Genomic DNA, 15241 nt, shown 5'->3' with positions numbered 1-15241 from the left:
TAATATTCTCTAACAGCTTCCCGCTGGCAATGTGTGTCTGGCTAAGTAACTTCTAGTAATGTAGCCATTGTTGAGCTTAATTGTCTTTCACTTATTATTCTAGTGTCATTCTATTACATTAAGATAATTTACAAGTCTACTTTGCCTATGTAGATATTGCTTTAGAACATTACATTGTGCTCTAGAATTTCAAGGCTCTGAAATTATTTTCTACTTTTTTAAGAATCCCAAAATCAAGTTGTTTTTTGTTATTTTTAAAAATTTCACAAGTAAATTGAATTAAGTTGGATGGACCTCTGTCTTGGGAGAGCTAAACCTAAGTGGTCACATAAAATTCAGACTATGGAGGCCTCAGGAGGCTAATTTTGAGGTTCCAGCAAGGTGAAAGCGTAGCATAGAATTATCAGAGACCTCCTAATAATGATAATAATGAGAACAGCTGTCGTTTGGGGGGTACTTATTAGGTTTTGGACTCTTTATATATATTATCCTAAGGTAATCAATTGGGAAAGTAGGATACAATTCAAATTCCTTTTCTTTGCATAGAAGAGCTTTCAGCATATCATAGCAGCAACTTAGCTTTCTAGTTTTAGTTTCCATTCCTCTGCAATCAATTATCTTATCTGGTCAGAAAGGTCTATTTTTGGTTTCCTACAAACATACCTTGCATTTTTTTGGAAAAAAGTTTTATTCACATCAATTCACATAACCAAGCAATCCACCTATTTAAAGTGTACAACTTGGGGCTCCAGGGTGGCTCAGTTGGTTAAGTGTCTGCCTTCGGCTCCAGTCATAATCCCAGATTCCTGGGCTTGAACCCGGCATTGGGCTCCCTTACTTACCGGGGAGTCTGCTTCTCCCTCTCCCTCTCAAATAAATAAATAAATAAACAAACAAAATCTTTAAAAAAAGTGTATAACTCAATTTTTTTTTAGTATATTTATAGAGTTATGTAACCATCAGCACAATTTTAGAATATTCTTGTTACCACCTCCCAAAAAACCTCATACTCATTAAGCAGTCATTCCCTTTCCCTCCTCTACCTACCCTTCTATAAGCTACTGGTCTACTGTCAGTCTCTATAGCTTTGCTTAGTCCTGTCATTTTTGTTTTTTTTAAAGATTTATTTATTTATTTATTCACGATAGAGAGAGAGGGAGGGAGAGAGAGAGAGAGAGAGAGAGAGAAAGAGGCAGAGACACAGGCAGAGGGAGGAGCAGGCTCCATGCAGAGAGCCCGTCGCAGGACCCGATCCTGGGACTCCAGGACTGTGCCCTGGGTCAAAGGCAGGTGCCAAATGCCGAGCCACCCGGGGATTCCCAGTCCGGTCATTTTGAGTAAATGCAACCATACCATATGTGGTCTTTTGTGATTGACTTCTTTCACTTAACATGTTTTCAAAGTTAATCCATGTTGTAGCATGTGCTATAATTCATTTCTTTTTATTGCTAAATAATATTTTATTGTATGGATATACAGTATTTTTAACCCATTCATCAGTTGATGAACACATAGTTTGTTTCTACTTTTTAGGTATTATGAATGTGCTACTATGAATATTTATGTTCAGGTTTCTGTGAATACATGTTTTCATTTTTCTTGGGTATATACTTACAAGTATAAATCCTGGGTCATATATGGTAACTCTGTGGTTAACCTTTTGAGGAAGTATGAAACTGTTTTCCACAGCAGCTACACCACTTTACATTCTCACCAGCAGTTCATGAGGGTTCTAATTTCTCCATGCTCTTGCCATTATTATTATCTGTTTTTTTATTATATCCATGCTAATGGGTGTGAAATGGTATCACATGGTGGTTTTGATTTGTATTTCCCTGGTGTCTAATGATGTTAAGCATCTTTCCATATGCTTATTGATCATTTGTATATATTCTTTGGAGAAATATATATTCATATCCTTCATATCCTTTACCATTCTTCAAAATGGATTTGTGTTTATATTTTTGTTTATATTATTGAGTTATGAGTTCTTTATGTATTCTAAATAAAAGTCCCTAATCACTTATATAAGTTTCAATATTTTCTCTCCTTGTGGGTTGTCATTTCAGTTTCTTAATGATGAAACACAAAGGTTTTTAATTTTTAATGAAATCCATTATGTCTATTTTTTTCTTTTTTTAATGTGCCTCTATTATCATAATTAAAAAGCCATTGTCTAATCCGGGGTCATGAAGATTTACCCCTCTATTTTCTTCTAAGAATATTATAGTTTTGTCTCTTACAGTTATGTCTTTTATCCATTTTGAACTATTTGTGTGTGTGTGTGTGTGTGTGTGTGTGTGTGTAAGGGATGGGGAGGAAGGCAGAAAGGGTCAGAGAGGAGAGAGAATCCTAGGCAGGCTCCACACCCAGCACAGAGCTTGACACAGGGCTCCATCTCACAACCCTGAGATTATGACCTAAACCAAAATCAAGAGTTGGATGCTTAACCAACTGAGTCACTTAGGCACCCCACTAATTTTTGTGTATAGAGTGAGTTAGGGGTCTAATGTCATTCTTTTGCATATGGATATCCAGTTTTTTTCAGCACAGTCTTGCATTTTTGAACTTCTATTTATTCCCATAGTCTCTTCTTCTTCTTGGCTGTGAAATCCTTTGAGTCAGCTACCTTTTGCTTCCTATGAGTCCTTTGACCACCTTAATTTAAATTGATTTTTCTCCTTTAAATTGTTATCTTTTCATGGGTATGTACCTTTTCTCTCTGTATAACTAGAGCACAAAACTATATCTTATACCCTCTGTGACCTACAAAGTATCAACTGATCAGTGTCCCTTAATGCCATTGTCGAAGTCAGAGGAAGACTGGAAGAGTGATGGGCTTTGGTCCTATAGTTTTGACATTCTTAGTTGTTTCATATGTGATTATGTTTGAGTTGCAGGAGATTATCAGAGATGTTATAGCTAATTCATGTTGATATTTTGTAGATTCTTATGACCTTACTGACAGTTATGTTAAGTACATTATAAATTCTAGCATCTACTGCACTTTAAGAACAAACAATATTGGCATTTATATAAAGCTTTCAGGATTTGGTAAATAATTGTCCAATATTTGCTTTTGGTGTGAAAGTAATTTGGGAATAAGGTTTCTTTTTCATGACAAATTCTATGTGTTATTATGAATATCTAGTATACTTTTACCTTAAATGATTGACAGAATGAGACACAGTTTTTGTAACACTGTAGACTGGTGAATAATATTCTGCCCATTGGTATTATTTTGTTTTTTTCTTTTTTTTTAAATAAAGATTTTACTCATTTATTTGAGAGATGCAGAGGTAGTGACAGACATAGTGAGAGAGAACAAGAACGGGAGGAGATGGAGAAGCAGGCTCTCTGTAAAGCAGGGAACCAGATGTGGGGCTCGATCCCAGGACTCTGGGATCATGACCTGAGCCAAAGGCAGACTAACCAACTGAGCCACCCAAGCTCCCCAGTATTGTTTTTTTTTCCTGAATTATACATTGGTGACCCTTCCATTTCCAGGTTTAATAAAGAAATGTCTGCCAATTTGGTTCCTCTATGAGGATGTGGTTTGGGGAATAAGGTGGTATTTCATGAGAAATTCTGTCGGTTGTTTTGCATATCTAATATGCTCCCTTTAGTGATTGATAGAATGGGATGTGTCATGCACATATGGCAAATCAGTATATTTTACAAGGTGTACTTGTCTTTTTCTGAGACTTACAATACTGAACCACCCACCTTTACAGAAACATGAGGACAGGCTTTCTTTTCTTTCAAAGATTATTTATTTATTTATTCATGAGAGACACAAAGAGGCAGAGACACAGGCAGAGGGTGAAGCAGGCTCCATGCAAGGAGCCCAATGTGCGACTCGATCCCGGGACTCCAGGATCATGCCCTGAGCTGAAGGCAAACACTCAACTGCTGAGCCACCCAGGCGTCCCGAGGACAGGTTTTCCATGAGATAGTCTTGGGAAGGTGACATCTACAAGTTCTACGTTCCTTGATACTTTAAAATCCAGGAATCTCACAACTCCATAATATATGAAATACTCCTAGATATAGCTAGCTCCTTTCCAAATGGCCAGGGGAGCCTAGAAGAGCAAAAGAGAAGGTCTCTCAACCAAACAGTCTCTCAATAATGTCACAAGATTTTTTTGCTTAGGAAATTGAAGTTGTCCTTTTGATACTATGGCTTTTCATTGCATTTCTTGTTCTGCTGGAGGTTTCTAGAACATAGTGCAGTGTTAGTAACTGCAGATTACTTCTTTCCTTACTCCTTCTCGAAGATATTAGAATGACTTGGGTGATCTGATGGTTGGTTCAGAGACGGTTGTTTTATTATTTCAGAGTGAGTGGTTTAAAAAGACAATTTACACAGAATTACCCTCAAAGTGCATGTGTGAGTTTAGTATATGTTGTACTCTGCATTTTTACAGGATGTGTGCAGTGGCAATTTGTACCCTATAATAGAGATGAGGTATCTGGTTTCTCAAGGCTAGCCTCTGAGTTAATTAGATGGAACTGTCTTCCAGATGTGTCAGATAGTTCCAGGCAAATAGTAACTATTTATAGTTGCTTCTCCATTGGTGCCAGAAGTAACTTTGTTTTCTCCTGAGTTCCCTCTGCATTTATCTGTCTCTTGCTGCTCTCATCACCTTCCACCCCCTGTTGTAGCTTAGCTCTAGCTATCTACCTTATCTCCTTGCTTCCTTTTCACATAGTTTGACTCATGATGTTCACTTAATAGATGTGGTAATCAGTGGTGTTGGACAGCAAATATTCCAGCTCTTAGCTTTCTGGGCAGTTGATAGGATTACACTTCCCACCACCTTTGGCTACGTGACTTGCTTTGGCATAGAAGTAATGCATGTCACTTTCAGGGGAAAGCTTTTTTTTTTTTTTTTTTTTTAGGGGAAAGCTTTTAATAGCCAGTGTTCAACTCTACTTTTCCTTCCTCTTAACTGTGATTGTGTGATAGGATGAAATCTGAGATGCCAAATGACTTCCAAGACCAGAGGCCCCTGAGGACCTGCAAAAAACATGTAGTTTGAGTAATAAATATACTTTTAATGCTTTAAATAGCTGAGATGTTGGGGTTGTTTATACACATCATAACCTAGCTTGTTTTGACAAATGCACTAAACATGTACTTCCAATATGATAGACACCAGCTATCAAAATTTTGAAATAGAGCTTGTCCAGTTAGATGTACCATGTGCATGAGACACATACTGAATTTTGAAGAGACTTGGTATGAAAAAAAGTATGTAAAATATTCTATTAGTAATTTTAAAATGTGGTTTACGTGTTGAAATGATATTTTGGGTTTAGTGGGTTAAATAAAATATATTATTAACATTTATTCCACTTGTTGCCTTTTTAAGAGGTTATACATGTGATTGCATTATCTTTTTGTTGGAAAGTGCTGCACTGAACCATAAACTTATTGAAGACAGGAGCTCTATCTTTCACCCTTGCTCTCCTATGACATTGTACAGTATCTGGGGGTATGGGATATGTTAAATAAATAAAAGGTTAATGAGTGAACTATGTATAGTTCACTCCATTTATATTTAGTTTAACATTAAAAAATAATGCTATCTTCATCATGAAGCTTATTTGTATTTTTCTGTCTAATAATTTCCTCTTTTAGTTCCTTTAGCTAAAGAATAAAAATACTCAATATTTTTAAACCATCAGAAAATTGAATGCTATGCTATGCTTTTGTGTTGTTTGTGTTAATGTTAATGTTTTAAAATGTTTCACACTGCAAAAATCTGGGGATTATGGCCTAATAAAAATTTGAGCATGGTTAATCCTAATGGCCAGCATTTTTTTTATCATTGTAAAAATAACCAAGTAGTCCTGTTTGTGTAGTCATATTGTGACCTTTATTTATTTGCCAATGTCATCCATTTCTGTTATTTATATAATGGTTTTGCCCTTTGTATGAGGCCTTATGCTACAAATCAAAAGGAAATAAGGAGAAACAGAGACCCTTAGGACCTTCTGCAATATCAAATGTGAATGACTCCTCATATGAGGAAGCAAGGCTTTTAGGTTCTAGATGAATGAGACAGAAAGCAAAATAGGTAGTGAAAGGAGCCCTCAAAATAACATGTCTTGGGGTGTCTGAGTGGCTCAATAGGCAATAGTCTGTCTTTAGCTCAGGCCATGATTTCAGGGTCCTGGGATTGAGCCTTGTATCGGGGCTCCCTGCTCAGCGGAGACTCTGCTTCTCCTTCTCCCTCTCTGCCCTTCCTCCCTGCTTATTCTCTCTCACTCTCGCTCTCTCTCTCTCTCACTCAAATAAATAAGTAAATAAAAATCTTTATAGAAAAAAGTAACATGACTTCAAAAAAAAAAGGGGAGCATAGGGAATATACTCAGTGATATTGTAATAGCATTGTATGGTGACAGATGGTAACTACACTTGCAGTGAGCATAGCATAATTTAGATTTAGGCTTAAACATAGATGTATCAAATCACTATGTTGTATACCTGAAACTAATGTAACATTGTGTGTCAACTATACTTCAACAAACAAACAATCAAAAAATAAGCTGAGACTTTTAGGGGAAAAAAGTGAGTGGAGGAAGCACAAAGTAACAAATATGGTGGAAAAAATAAGCACTTAATAAATTATAGATCTTGGCATAAGATTGTATGAACCTAGAGGGAATTATGGAAGGACATATACTAGGCTGTTCCATTGGCTAAGGAGGCACAGGGGAAGGAGAGATAGATGCCTCCATCAAAAGACTGTAGAATAAGCAAGGACTTGTCCACAAACCAACTTATAAATAATTTGCACAAAATCCTATGTTATGTGTGCATGCATAAAAAGACATACGATAGAGCAGTTACCAAAATATTAGTGATAATTCTCTTTCCAGGTGGTGGTTGAATTTCAGATAATTTTACTTTCTTTGTTATACATTTGACTTTTTTCCCAAGTGGGCATTTTGTATAATCAGTAAATAATCTGATTTAATATATGACAAAGTTTTAAGTTTAGCACAAAGTTTAAGGATCCAATCAGAAGTTGTCTCTATTATTTGTATTCTATTGAAATGACTGGCTAGTGATTATAAATTAAAAAAAGAAGTGATTAGAAATGTATTAAGTGAATGTATTCATTTTGGTTACCAGGGACTCTTTTAAATGCACCTATTAATAAGTGTGGTAGCCTCTTCCATGAGTTAGGCTTCAATTTCCTTCCTAACTGACAAAGTGCAATAGTTGGTTCAGATTATCTTATCTGAAAGTGAACAAATCTTCAGAAAGAAAGAAAATGCTTTTGTCAGATTATAAAGGACTTGGGAATTATGCCATGAGGGCACATGCTGAGTAATGTCAGTTCTTGAGGCAGGGTGCCAAGTTTTGTCAAAGAAAGGCAAATATGGGGTTTGTTTCGCAATATCTGGAAATTTTGGAACTCTAATTTCTTGGAAAATCTTTCCAAGATAAATTTGGTGTGAAACCATTCTACTTCAAAAAATTACATATAACAAGAGGAAAGTAAAAACAAAGTGCAACAAGATGTTAGATGAGAAAAGGAGGTTTTTCTTCCCCCAAAGAGATTGTGACCTTGTTGAATTCAATTATGCATCTGACAACCTCATAGGAAACATCTTCGTAAGGTTAATTTTGCTGAAACTCGTGAGCAAGGACAAAGTAAAAAAAAAAAAAAAAAGCCTATCAGTTCACTTTTCCTCATCTTTAAAAGTGTACAAAAGATGAGGTGTTATGTATTTCAATAGCATTCTGAATCTCTGGGTGATATTGAGCAAGTCATTGAAATTTTCTGGGTCCCATTTTTCTCATTTGTCTTATATGGAGGATTTGGATTGTAAAACCTACTATGTTTTCTCCTAGGTTTTATTTTTAAAAATATATTGAAACTATTTTTATGATTTTTGACATATTTATATACTATTTGATATATATCAGTAATTTTTTTTTTTTTTTTTTTTTTTTTTACATTAAGATCTGGTTCTTCTAAGATGTGAAAAGCATTGTGGGTGAGTTTATAGCATTGCCTAGAACTATGACTTCCCCCAAAGTCTCTGAATTTTCCACAAACTTTGAAAGCCTTTGCTTGGTTGCTACAGGGTCATGGTCATTGACAGGAAAAATCCAACCAATACAAGATGGCTATACAGACTTGGAGACTCAGAAATATTCACTCCATCTCAGGATAAGTATCCCTTGCCCTCAAGTCTTCTTGGAGCCACCCTATTGATGGTGACTTTGCCTGTCTTGGGTGGGAAATTTGCTCAGGTTCTTGAAGAAACACAGTCTGGGCCTTTTTATCAGGCAAGTTCCAGCTGCTCTGAGAGGTTCCTAACCAGAATAGTACATGTAGGTGTGTATGGCTTCTATGAAGCCATAGAAGGCAGTAAGTGCGTTTTGCTCTAGAACCATTTCTTTCCATTCCTCATCATCAGTTTTAGAGCTGGTAGGAGTCAATCCAGCAGATTTTTGAACTTTTGAATTGAAGATAAATTCCAGGTGGCCTTGAGACTTGACTGTCTGCAGTAGGGTATCTTAAGCCTGTCTGATGTGTTTACCATACTCCAATTGAGGAAAAGTTTTGTATGGTTTATTCATTAATTCTACATTATTGAGTGTCTACCAAATGCCATCTTGGTGACACCAAAATGAAAAAACAAAACAGGATAATTCAATAGAGAAAGGCTAGGAGATACTAAATAAGGGACTAATTAAGACAGCTTCATTGAGGAAATAACATTTTTTCCTTGGTGAAAAGGAGCCAGCCATAGAAAGGTCTGCTGTTAGAATATTTCAGGCAGAAGGAGTAGCCTCTGGAAAGGTGGGGATAAGCTTCATATATTCAAAGAACAGAAAGAAGGCCAGTATGGCCAGAGTGCAGCGTGCTGGAGAGAATGATAGGATTAAGGTCACAGAGGTGGGCCGGTATGAGGTCAGGTAAACCTTGTAGGGAAAAGTTTGGATTTCCTTGTAAGAGCATTGCAAGGGTTTAAGCAAGAGAAGGATATCATCTGATTTGTACTTTTCTTGCTTCTTCTGGCTGTTTGGTGAAGAATGGGTGATTGAAATAGTATGGAGGAGGATTAGGGAGTTAGTAATCCAGTGATGCATTTAAAAGATGATGGTGACTCAGACAATTGAAAAGGAGAGAAATGTCATGGCTTTGGGACATATTCTAGGGGAGAGTTCATGGGGCTTGTTAATGGATGCTTATAGGAGAATAAGACAAAGCACAAATCAAGGATGATTCCTGTGTTTTAGGCTTGAATAACTGGGTGGTTGGTGGTTCCGTTTACTGAGGATGAGACGACCTGGAGAGAGAGTGGTTTGGAAGCATATAAAGTGTTCTGTTTTTGCTGTTAAACTTGAGCTGCCCATTAAATATTGAAAGGGTGATGTCACAGAGGTTGCTTGGACTCCCATGGAAAAGCCCAGACTGGAGATTTAAATTTGGGAATCATTGGCATTGACTTAGTATGAATTGTGAAAAGCTAGATAAAATTATAAGCCAGCCCTGTAATTTATCTTGAGTGTGTGCTACTTTCAGTTAGGAAAAAAAAAATCTTTTATAGAATGATATGATAATTATTACTTATTGCTTAGGCTTTTTGTAATAGTAGATTATCAGACAATTAGAGTAACCACATCACTTTTATCTGATAATTAGAGTTAATTAGCAAGTACTGATAATAGGCTGACTCACTGAATAAACAAAATACAGAGCACAGTTGGTCTCTGTAATCATGTGAGTCAAGTTCCTCTTCATGTCTTTATAAGCTCAGAGTTGCTGAATTCTTGAGAATTCAGAATTTTCATTGGTAAGCCAATGGCTTTATTGTTTAATAACATTGTGTACTTCAGGAGAAATGCTTTTGGGGTAATTCTTACCACCCTGCCCCCCCCACCATCTGAACTCTACCTTTGAAAGCTCTTTGTACCTGCAGGCCTAGAGGCTTGCAAGCTAGCTGTGATAATAGAGATGCCTCACTGTATTGAGTGTCCACTAAATGTCTGTCATGACGCTGGGTGTTTTGTGTAGGCTAGCTTGAAATTTTATTAGACGCCCTGCAATGTTGGCTTTTTTTTTTTTTTTCTATTTTAGTGGTGAGTAAACAAAAGCTTAAGGTCACATAGCTAGTAAGTGGCAGAGTCGAGATTCACCACTAGGTCTGGTTCCAAACAATTTACAATTGTTATTCTACCAAGTTTTTCAGCTACCAAAATTTCCCTTATTCTCCTAGCGCTGTTTTTCCCTACCAACTCTTTTATATCTTTCTAGCCAACTACCCAGTTAGCTACCACCCACGTTTCTCTTTTTAAAAATGGTCACTGGAGATGCACATGCCCACTCTCTGATACTTCTGCTTTCTATCTATAGATTTCAGCGCCTGCCGTACCTGCTTTCTCCTCAACCATGCCCTTTTTCTACACTCTGGAATTCTGTGAGTTAAGCAAACCTCACATTCTTTAACCTTTCCCTTCAACATTTCCCTATACTCTTGCCAAAATTGAATCTTGGCCTTATTTTAAGTTATAAGTTCCTTAGCCAAATTCGTCACTAGCGGTCACTTCTTCCACTTTCTCTGGTTCTCAGATGGAGGAGCAGGGGTCAGCAAATTTCCTGCTTCCCATCATACCCAGACTATTGTTTGCTCATTGTTTCTCAAGAACTTGTGTTTTGAACTGTACTCTATCATTGTATACCACAGTTTTCCTATCTTGTATTCAACTCACACCTCCTGCATGCTTGTCACCCCGTTGAGAACCTGTTTTTGCTGACTTCTCTCATTCTTCTAGCATCTGAAGAACCTGATAATTTATCTGCTGTTCTAGTCCCTGTCTCCACAGATCTTTGGCCTCTAGACCTTAAGCAACTTTATGACACTCTTGCTCCTTATAGACACCGCTGCACTTGTCATCTGAAATGATCTTCTCAGATCATTGGTTATGGTTTTACCTCTTTTCAATCTTCTCTCCTATTGAATCTTGGCTGTATTCTCATTGTAACAGCTCCTTGCCCTCTCTGTTGCCTGGACATGTCACGTTGGCCTCACCTGCCTTCCTATCCAAATGGACCTTTTGGTCCACCATGTAAACTCAGGGCTTGCTAGCTTCATGGCCTTCAGTTTCTGGTTCCCATGTCTTATTTTACTGGCTCTGCAAATCTATAATTCTGAGTAGACTCCACCATCTGATTTTGATACTCCTGCTCTCATATAACTGAGCTAAAAAAAAAAAAAAAAGTCAAACCCTTATTTTTTTTTTCAGTAAGAAAAATTCATTATAACATTTTAGCACATAGTCAAGAGTGTCACGGTTGGTTAAATCAGTGATTCAGAACAACATCGAAGACCTGGGATCTTTCCATTCTCCCCTAACCTGTTGCTCCTATTAGGTTAGCTTCAGTCTAACTGGTTATCTTTATGATTACAGCACAGCTGCTGCAGTTTTGAGGGCCAGAGAGAAATAGCACTTAGCAGAAAAATCGGTCTGATTGATCTTGCCACAATTATCAACCTACTATTAGACCTATGGCTCCATTGCAATCTCACTGCTGATTAGTTCCCACATATGTTCCCCACTGGGACTAGTCTGAGTTTTTTCCAATCCCAATCCAATCAAGCCCCACCCATTTTCTTTTTTTTTTTTGCCTCAAAATTTTCTCCCTTATCTGTTCTATTGCCAGTACCATTTGGCCCTTTCCATTTCACTTCATTTTACCTACCCCTGATAAGTGACTCTTCCTGAAGCACGGTGCTGAGTATGTTACCTTTTTCAACCCCTCGCAATGAATCCCTCAAATTCAGATTCCTTTGTGTGACATTCAAGGTCCATTACGACCTGACCCTATACTACATTTTCAATCTTAACTTCCATTACTCCTGTTCATGTACCCAATGAGCCAATCAGACTGAAAATTCCTGATTATTCCTTCAATGCTCCCAGTTTTTTCCACCTCTATTTTTGTTCCCTTTTTCTGAAGAATATCCTCTCGACTCTGCAAATGAAATTACCACACACTTAAATGAAATTACTACACATACTACTATACACACTAACTCCAGTGTCCTTACTGTAAAAGCTTTTCTGATTTCTCTCATTCCCAGCAAGAAATTGTAGTCTTTTCTGAATTTTGAAGTTGATTATTTTTGGTCATTATTTTGTATGATTATTTTTACATACTTCCATATTAATTGCCCCATAGCCCCAGTTTTCAATATTTCTCACTAATATTATTTGAACAGTTCTTCAAGTGTTTGGTGTTTGCTTGTTTTAGTTGTTGTTTAGACTTTTTTTCTGGCCTCTGATCCTAGTATCTGTTATGTGCTTAAAGGACATCCGGCTTTGGGGCCCTCTGGGACTGTACATAATTTTGCCTGGAAAAAGCCCAAAACACTATAATGAAAATTGTTCCCCTGGGTATTTAGTTCTATTGATATGAGGTTGTTTGTGTCTTTTCAGTATTTATTGATGATTTTATTTATTTATTTGAGAGAGATAGAGAGAAAGGAGCAGAGGGAGAGGGACAAACAGACTTCATGCTGAGAGTGGAGCCCAACACAGGGCTGCATCCCACGAGTCTAAGATCATGACCCTGAGAAAGCAAGAGTCAGATGCTCAACTGACTAAGCACCGAGGTGCCCCTGTTTTTACAGTTTTAATATAATACAGTGTTTTAACTAAAAAAAAAAAAAATATATATATATATATATATATATCAAAAAAGATTTAAACAAGATTAAAACAAGTATTATCAAGTTAACATTGAGGTGCCCAGTTTTTTAAAAACATCACTTAACTGTATTGATCTTGCCTTTAAAATGTCTGTGAAATCAATTTCCTTCTCTCCATTCTCACTGCTGGTGCCTCATTTCTGATGCTCACCACCTCTCTCTGCCACTAGCTTCTTACACTGCTGTCTACAGAAGAGTTGTCTCCAGCCCAAACAAATCTGGTGATGCTGCTTCTCTGCCTATACACATTTTCTGATTCTCCGTTGCTTCTAGAAGTTAGTCCAAATTCACTTGTGAGACTTTAAATTCCCTTTAGATTCCCAATTGCCTTCCTTATGATCTTCTGAGGTCTGAAATACCCTCCTCATTTCTTACCCTTGCCAATTCCCATCGATCACTTAAGGCCAGCTCGAATATCATCTTGTCCGTGAGACTTTTCCTGCCATCCTTAGAGACTCGTTCCTTTTCTGTACCATATATTCATTTCATTCATCTGTTGAAATCCAGGTGGTGACAAATGCTGGTATATAACACATGTCTTTATTTTATTGTATTTTTTAAAAAACAATATTTCAAGTTTTTATTAAAATTCTAGTAGCTAACATGTAGTATAATATTAGTTCCCATCGAATTTAGTGATTCCTCACTTATGTATAACACCCAGTCTTTAAATATGGTCTATATGAGGCTGTAAAGAGGAAAGTACAAGAAAATGACGGCATAGAAGGAATGGAGGGGATCAAATTTGAAAACCCCCCAATGTATTAGAAAGAAATACTTAGTGCCTGATTAGATGTGGTGAAATGCAGAAAGTGGAAGAAGATAGAATAATCCTTAGATTTCTGTCTTGAGTGATGAAGTGGGTATATGAACATCCATAGAGATAGGAAATAAAAGGATAGAGCAGGCCAGGTGGGTAGTGTGAGTTTAGTGTTGATGTACCTTTAAGATTTCTGAGTGGACATGTTCAGCACACAATAAAAGATGTGGATTAAGAGCTCAGGTGAAATAAATTTTTGGTTTGGGGAGTTCCAACAAACAGAAGACAGGTGATGGCTGGGCAGGGTCATTTCTGAACTTACCAGGTACTTGCTTTATACCTGTCTTTTGTTTCCATACTGTATTAGAATATAATTATCTTTTGGTATGATTTGGTTCCTTCATGGAGACACAGACTTATTAATCTATCTGATATCCTATGTGATATCACATTCTTTTGAACATAAAAATTTCATTTAACATGAGAGAATGAATATATGAGTTCATTCAGTTGTGCCTTAATCATGAGTGAGAGAAAAATGTAATCAAGTTATTTAGTAAATAATTTACTGAGCACCTTCTATGTACTGGGCAGTGTCCTAGACACTGGAAATACAGCAGTGAAAATGACAGTGGGGGGACAATAAGAAAGTAAATAAACAAGCCAATAATTGGTAATAGCTAATACCACAGAGTTTTTATTATGTGTCAGGCCCTGTTCTCAGCACTTATCATGAATTTAAAATGTTAATCCTCACAAAATCCTATAAGGCAGTTGTTAATAAATTCTATGAGGGGAATTAAATAGAATAGTACAGAAGCAAGTGACTCAGGGTGGTTAGAATGGTCAGAGAAGGCTCTCTGAGGTTACATTTGAGCTGAACTGTGAAGGAGCCAGCCATCAGAAGATCTGGAGGGAGGATATTCTATGCACGGTGCAAGTAAATTAAAAACCTTATTATTTTTTAGTGTTAAAAGAACAAAAACTTTTCTTAAGCATTGAAGTTACATTCACTAACCTTCAAATACACTACATCTCCATCCACCTACAATCAATCAAACCAGGAGTAATTCTTTCTGTACAATGTAAGGTTTGGGTAAATGATCTTCCAAGGTACATTAAATCACCTGCTCAACTCCTGTGGGTGGGAATTGCGGAATTATGTCTTACCTTTCTAAACACTAATGTATGACAAAGATGATCAGGGAAATTATAGGAAAACAAATGTAGAGAAATGATTCTGATTTTAAAGTAGACTAAGTTTGGAAACACTTGTAACAAAAACAAAAATCATCGAGGTATGTCTGCTTTACTTGCTCAGATACATTCTTAATGAGAAAGTTATCAAGAACATACTGATAAGCCATCCCTTCTTAAATTTATCTTTTCCCTCAGCTATCTAGGTATTTTTTGCAAAGAAATCATATTGACACATAACTTTAACTTCTTGTCAACCATTTAGAGCAACTCTGAAGACTAGTTGTTGGAAATATCTTTTATTTTCCTTCCTGCTCTCAGATAGATTTTTAAAAAGATTTTATTTTTTTGATGGACACCAAGGCTCCTTCCACAGTTTGGCTATTGTGGACTTTGCTGCTATAAACATTGGGGTGCAGGTGTCTCAGTCTTTCACTCCATCTGTATCTTTGGGGTAAATCCCCAGCAGTGCAATTGCTGGGTCATAGAGTAGTTCTATTTTTAACTCTTTGAGGAACCTCCACACAGTTTTCCAGAGTGGCT

General features: G+C 36.9%; 1 protein-coding gene across 5 annotated transcripts in view; it reads left to right on the top strand.

The window, feature by feature from the left end:
• Positions 1-15241, top strand: part of PLCL1 (phospholipase C like 1 (inactive)) — a 331902-nt gene that overhangs the window by 148179 nt on the left and 168482 nt on the right. The window lies entirely within an intron of this gene.

Source organism: Vulpes vulpes, chromosome 16 (assembly GCF_048418805.1).
Source record: "Vulpes vulpes isolate BD-2025 chromosome 16, VulVul3, whole genome shotgun sequence".
Lineage (NCBI taxonomy): Eukaryota > Metazoa > Chordata > Mammalia > Carnivora > Canidae > Vulpes > Vulpes vulpes.
The sequence above is the reverse complement of the archived record's forward strand: the minus strand, read 5'-3'. Positions and strand labels throughout refer to the sequence as shown.